Source organism: Lonchura striata, chromosome 2, assembly GCF_046129695.1.
Source record: "Lonchura striata isolate bLonStr1 chromosome 2, bLonStr1.mat, whole genome shotgun sequence".
Classification (NCBI taxonomy): Eukaryota; Metazoa; Chordata; class Aves; order Passeriformes; family Estrildidae; genus Lonchura; species Lonchura striata.
In genome coordinates this window covers 85,970,566-85,977,323 of record NC_134604.1, presented here as the reverse complement: position 1 = coordinate 85,977,323, position 6,758 = coordinate 85,970,566, and positions in this window count along the sequence as shown.

Below are 6,758 nucleotides of genomic sequence, written 5' to 3'. Positions count from 1 at the left end.
TCACTTACGCCTATGTTTTCTTCCTTTTTATTTCTTCTGAGGATGTCTACTCCGTCCCCTTTGCTGTTTACAGCCATCTTTTCTCCAAAGTAGTTGTCACACTACCATGTTTCTATTAGGGACAATGCAGAAGATGTTAGCTTTCATTTTTTACCATACAGTATTTTGCTGTCATGAAATTTTCCCTATGTTACTTTCATCCTCCTGTATCTCACTGGCTTTTGAAAGGTATGGAGTAGCAGAGGCTGTTCAGCATGTATGGCATGGGATCCTCCAGTGGCATTAGGCATTACTATGGGCAGTGTTCTGACTTTAGTTGTTTTCAGGCCTGACTTATGATAGCATCTGTGACTGATGTCTTGTTGGAAAATTGGTGAGAAACCCACTGAGAAGATGGTGGTTTGACTGGGTGACAGTGGATTGAAAAGAGACAGTTTTGCTAAATGAGTACAACTGCTAAGAGTAAGTCCTTGTCTCCAGGCAAGCAGCTGTTCCCTTCTATTGACACTTCTGAGCCTGGTGAGGGAGACAAATCTGTCAATGATGAAGGAATGAAGCTTTGCCAGCAATACTGGCAAAGGGACAACTGGGTAGTAATGGCCACACTTGGCCCTTGTCTAAACTCCTGTTATGGTTAGTATAAAAGCCAACTGTCCTTACGGATCTTCCCTAGATTGGGCTTAACCTCTATTATCAAAGTATCCACTGATTGTAATAAGTGGTTTGGAAAGTAGTCAAGATCTGTTTGTGGCCAGTGGCACTCAGGAGTTGCTCCATCAGCTGAATCTTGTCCTTATTTTCTTTAAGGGCTTGAGAGAAATGGGGGAGCTCCGAGAGGCTGGTTTTGGCAGGGGTGTAGTGCCCTTGGTCCCACCCAGAGGCAGGCACGGCTGAGGTGCAGCTGGGCTCACTGCAGGGTACCCCTGTGAGCACAGACTGTACCATCACAGGCTGCTCAACTTGCAACTTCCACCTTGTGACAGAGCCGGGTACCACACTCACCTTGGCTGACATTCACTGCTATGTGACTCAAACCCACTGTATCTGGTAGGGGTTTCATGCATATTGACATGTTCTCCATCAATCATCATTCTCTGTAAATACCTAACTGTCTACCTAAATAGCACAGTTGTTCCAGCCCACTAGGTATATGTGAGTAAAACTGTTTAAAGTACTCTTTATACCAAATTTATACCTGTTTAAAAACCCTAAAAAACACAGGACTGCATCTTTACCTGATGGATCAGAACAGCCTAATCTATCAGTTAAATACATGTTTGCTCTTCCCTTTCCATGCCTCTTGAATTGGTTTTCATACACCAGAAAAGAGTATTTTGATGCTATTGGCTTCAGTCACTTTGAAACATATGGCTTCTGGCATGATGAAATCACATCCTTTGGTGTCTTTGATCTCTGTAAGATTTTTTTCTTCTTCTTTAATGTGGCTACAGGATGTACATTAAAATATTTTGAGTAATGTTCAAGCAACTCTGTGTTTTCTCTTACCCATATCGTTCTAGATTTTAGTGTTTCATGACAGACTTTGATCATGTCACCATTACAAGGCCTGGAAAATTGTTAACTGGAGCAGAGATCTGACTAAGTGGGAATGGTGGTCTCCCCTCACAGCAGGGCAGCTGGCACACAGCTTTGGTCCTGGGCCCAGTTTTGACATCATCCTTGTGTTTGCAGATACCACACAGGCACGAGAGTCTGACCATTATGGCACTGCCCAAGGGGTGCCGGGTCCCATGGGGCACAGAGCCTGCCAGGCTCTTCATGGTGCTGCTACCTGTCTCCTGTCTGCCCCTTCCCAGCTCCAGGCAGGGTGGCACAGCAGGGACAGTGGCCTGTCTAGCAGAAATAAACGTGTGCAGCTTTCTGCTACTCGCACGCAGTCACCTTCCAAAAATTGCCTGGCACAGGCGGGGCTGGGCTTGTTCTTCAACCCTGCCACAAGAGAAAGCAGAGCACAGGGCAATGTTTGCAGAGCGTTTGACCACAGGCCCTGACTCTAGAAATAGGTTTAATGGCCACAGCGCTCACTTCACATGGGCCTAAGCAGGTAGCCAGTGGCTGGCACTGCTGCTCCAAACTGCCTGTGCTGAGTGAGACACCAGATGGGCAAAGTCTGAGGTTTGAACATCTCCACATGCAGGAGAGGAGAGGTGGTGGAGTGGCACACCATGCTCTAGCTGCTGCTCAGAGTGAGCTTTTCCAGGGAAAGCGCCTCAAGCCTTCTCAGACCCTGTACCCTGACAGCAAATGATTTCAGCCTTGCTCCTCTCAAGTTCTGTCAGTGCTCTCCCCATCCTTTTACCATCATCCCCTATTATTTTACTTTACAGATTTACAGCAGAAAACTTCCCTGGCAAATTCAATGAACTGGACTTCAGAAGCAGCATTGACAGCAAAACAGCTCATGTATTTGTACAGCTGAGGGTTTGGGTTTCCTTTACAGTGCAGCTTTTTCTTCAGAAACAGCCCAGGGAAGGTACAGTCATGCTTTTAATACTCTTTTCTCCAAGGCGTCGGCTTTAGAGTTTCCTGCCAAATATTTATTAATGTACAATATGAGGGCTTTACTTTACGTTAGAAACCAAAGTGTTCATTGTCCTTGCCCCTGCAAAAGCATTAGTGCTTTCTCTGAGTTGGTTCGTGTGTTGGTGGTTTTGGAAGACACTCTTGTGTCTGTATCACTGCTGACACCAAGGAGGAGACATTCACAGGCCAAACCTAGGCCAGGCTGTCCAGTGAGGTGACACACGTGGACTAAAGGAGAGCTACTCTTCACCTTCAAGATTTGCAAGATGACAGCATTTGCACTTGGCTTCAAGATCCCCCTGCTCTTCTGCTGTTTCCAACCTGGAACAAAAAGAATGGATCAAACCCTGTTCTACATAATTCAGCATTTCCAAAAACACCTTGTGTATCCCTCAAAGCAAAACAAATTATAATCACTAAATGCATCTGGCAAGTGTACAGACAGTTAAAGTGCAAGGTTTCAGTTGTGGCAGCTTTCCTGAGGGAAGCCATCCATCTGGGATTCCCCTCTACTCCCCAGTCCCATTCATAGCCCAGAGTATGAGAAGGGTGCCTGAGGGGGGAAAACCACACAAGCTCTAAGGAACAAGCTCTAGGGCTGAAGATGGTCAGGCCTTTTGTTTCTGAAATGCAGGTTTTGCAATCATTTCCAGCTCACGAGGGCTGAGGCTTGCTGCTGCCAGCTGCTCTTGCAGCTTCACTGCGGCAAATACAGTTCTGCTGTTCTGTGTTCACAATCCTCCCTCTTCCTTCCACACCCTCGGAGCAAAGGGAGGAGGAAAAGCTTGCACTCTTCAAGCAGTTATTTAAGGATGAACACAAGCATTAGCTTTATTCCAGAAGCAGCAGCAGGTCTCACAGATCTCCTTCAGCAGAAGCTGGGAGGTCCCCTGGGTTCCTGCAAGGAGAGTGCAGGTTGCAGTGCCAATGGCTCAGCTTCCATGGGCCGCCTTCCCAAGAGGCTGAGGACACTGGTCAGCTCTAACAGAGATCTCTTATTTGTACAGGTAAATCAGGGGTAGAGTACTAAAACCAGAAGTGTAGAAGCATGGAAGGAATTTACTAATGGATGCTATTCCATTTTTATTTCCTTAGCATTTGTGGTGCCTGGTACCAGCCTTTCTGTAAGAGGGCAACTGAAGAACACTAACAGAAAATCAAGGAAAGCGTGGCTGGTTGTATTGTAGAGCGATGGGCAGCTTGATGAATTTCTTAGCTTTTTGTTTGTTTAGTATGTAATTTCTTTAGCTGTCTAACAAGGAAAAAACCCCACACCATTCTGTTCTTACTGTCAACAGTTACATCCCCTCATTGCCCTGGAAGGGGAACCAGCCCAAAGCAGTCACACCCAAGCAGCCCCTTCAGGTGAGTAGCATGGCAAGAACTCATGGGCACTACTTGCCTTTCCAGATGAGACAGAGAAGCACAAAAACATTTTTTTTTTTTTCTTTTGTGTAGCATGCTGCCAGGTCTGAGAAATCAAACCAACTGTGCTGTAAAGATCTACTCTTTTTAGGAGAACCAATTGGCAGTTCCTCATCAAAGTACAAATACTTTACTTGCAGACTAGTGCAGATAATTAATCCAACTTCCTGCAGTGGGATTCCCAATGTTTTCAGATTACTTGTAGATTTAGGCTGTTTAAAGCAAGTCATCAGAGGTCCATTGCTTGGCACAGGAAAGCCTCTCACAGCAGCAGCTTTGGGTATAATCAGTGAAGAAATGATCCAGAGGTGGGAATTTTAAGTTCTGACTCTTGAAAACCCAAAGCCTCATCTCCTTGCAGTAAAAGCTGCCTCTAACCACACTTGCATCAAGGTTAGGAAAAAGGCTCATGTCTAGCAGGACAAAGCTACAGAGCTTTTCCAGCAAAGCAGCTCATGCCTTTCCAAACACAGTGGTGGCCTCCACAGTTCATTTAGCCTGTCAGCCACAGCCAGGCTTCTCATGCATAGTTCAGCCTGAGCACTGACAGCACAGGAGAGGCTCGTGGCTTAAGGCAGATTGACAAAGGAGCTGTCCCAGGCATAAACACTTTCAATTCAGGGCTTCAAGGCTGGCAGTTTCATTGCCATAACCTGACTGCACCAACTGTGAGCACTGACAGCCCAAGAAGGGTAAATGTGGTGAGGAAGAAGAGCAGCAAAAGAGCTATGCAGCACCTCCAGGCAGCTGGTGGCAGTTCAAAACCACAGCCACCCCGGAGCAGGGGTGACAGATGTGCTGGGCAAGGGAGACACCCCAAGCTGCTCAGTTTCTTGCCACCAGGAAAGGGAGGTTGGTACAGAAGGGATGCTGCAATCTGGAGCCAGAGAGAAAAAGCAGACAGGGGAGCCCCTGTAGAGTTTTCTAAACTGATTTACGCTTTGGCGGGCAGAAGGGGCCCAAGCCAGACCAATGGGTGACAGGAATGACTCCAGAAGGGCATGTTCCCCCTCCCCAGCCACGGCCAGTGCTGAGGGCAAACCTGTTGTGCAGCATAGCAGAGCTGCCTACTCCATACAGGGTTTAGTCCTACACAGCTTCACTCTCACTTGGGCAGGGCAAAGGGAAAATTTCAGAGCAAACTCAGGAGGTGCTGAGACCAATTGATGCTGCCATCAGCCACTAGAGTGTAATCATTCTCAGGATCCAAGATTCCCAGAGGAAAGGTAAAAAAAAACAGAGTATGGCTGCTGGAGGCTTCCACCTTGCAGATGTTGGGAAGAAACTGCTGTTTTTACCACCCACAGCTCTGCAGTAGTGATGGATCTTAGGCTGAGACAGCAGGCAAATCATTGCCACCAACTGCCCCAAGGGTCACTGCTGGGCTGCAGCAGTGTCCAAAAGCACTGGCTCCACACCAGCCCTTGTTCTGCAGAAGCCAAGAGCACAAAAGAGAAACCAAGGACTAATCCATCCTCTGAAGGTGGCAACAGAGGGCAGGGGTGGTCCCAGAAAGAGCGTCCCAAACTCAGGAAACCTTTCCTAAGGCTTAAACACTGAGAAATCCTCTTCTCCAAAATCAAAGCTAGCATGCAAACTGTTTGGGATGACAAAACTTCTTGTCCAAGTTGCTGCAGGTCTGGAGCAGGATTGCTTCTGAAAAGCCTGAGGATGTTGTCTGGAACAACTCCTGGCACAGGAGCAATGCTCTTACCCAGGCTGGCTGCTGGCTACTACGGCTTGGGCAGAAAGCTGAGGCTGGGCTCCAGCCCTTACACCAAATGAGCCAGACAAGAATTTTGTTAGAAAGGATATATTCTTGGGGATTTCAGTTTGGGAATAAGACACTCTCCACAGAGATTAAAGTTGTAAAAACACTAGTGCAAGAGGAACCCTTATCAGATGCTCACAAAGAGGTCTGTGTTGTGCTTTTAAAGGAAAGCATCCATTTTTGAGAAATAATGTCATTTGTTTTATTTCAGGTGGCTTGATACAAAATTCATAGTATTCTTCATGCATAGATAAAAATTAAAAATCAGTGTGCATGGCACAAGGGAGATTTTTCTTTTGAGGGTGTTTTGAGAACACCCTTTCATCTAGAAAACATTATTTTGCCAAGTTCCCAATTTTTATTAAAATCAGTTATATTAGGAAACAAAACCCCTTCAATTGTAACAAATTGGCTTACCTGATCTTTATCTCTTGCTGCTCAAACACAGAGCACTTGCAAAGGGAAATATTAAAGCAAAGGTAGCAAGACATGATGTATGGCAGTTCAACCTGGGACAGGGAAGTTCAGCTAGTTGCCATTTCATGGACACTTGAGCACTGTTACTCTCTCTGCTGTCCCATACAGGTCTGGAAGCAGAAGGTTGCAGTGGGAAGACAGTTTTAGAAGATTTTCTCTGTACATGATCCCAGTGGCACAGCAGATCCACCAGAGCCTTTGGTGATTTTAAGAAAGGCTTCATGTCAGCTTTGCAAGTAGCAGTTGAGCCACAAATCTCTGCAGTTTTTATCTTCACTTGACATTAGTCAGTCCAAGCTGTGAGCCAAGGCCACAGGATCAGCAGGATCCCTGCACTTGCAGTTGTATGCAGTTGAGCTGTACTGCCTGTCCTTTGAAGGGCAGAAGTTTAACTCCAGCAACTGGCTGACTTTCACAGTCAGCTCTGGTCTCAGTTTTTAAGTCTCAAAACTATGCACCCAACAAAATAATGTAGGAGTTCCTAATGCAATCTTTTGTCCTAAAATAGAATAATGATTCCCACCCTCCACTTGTATCTCCA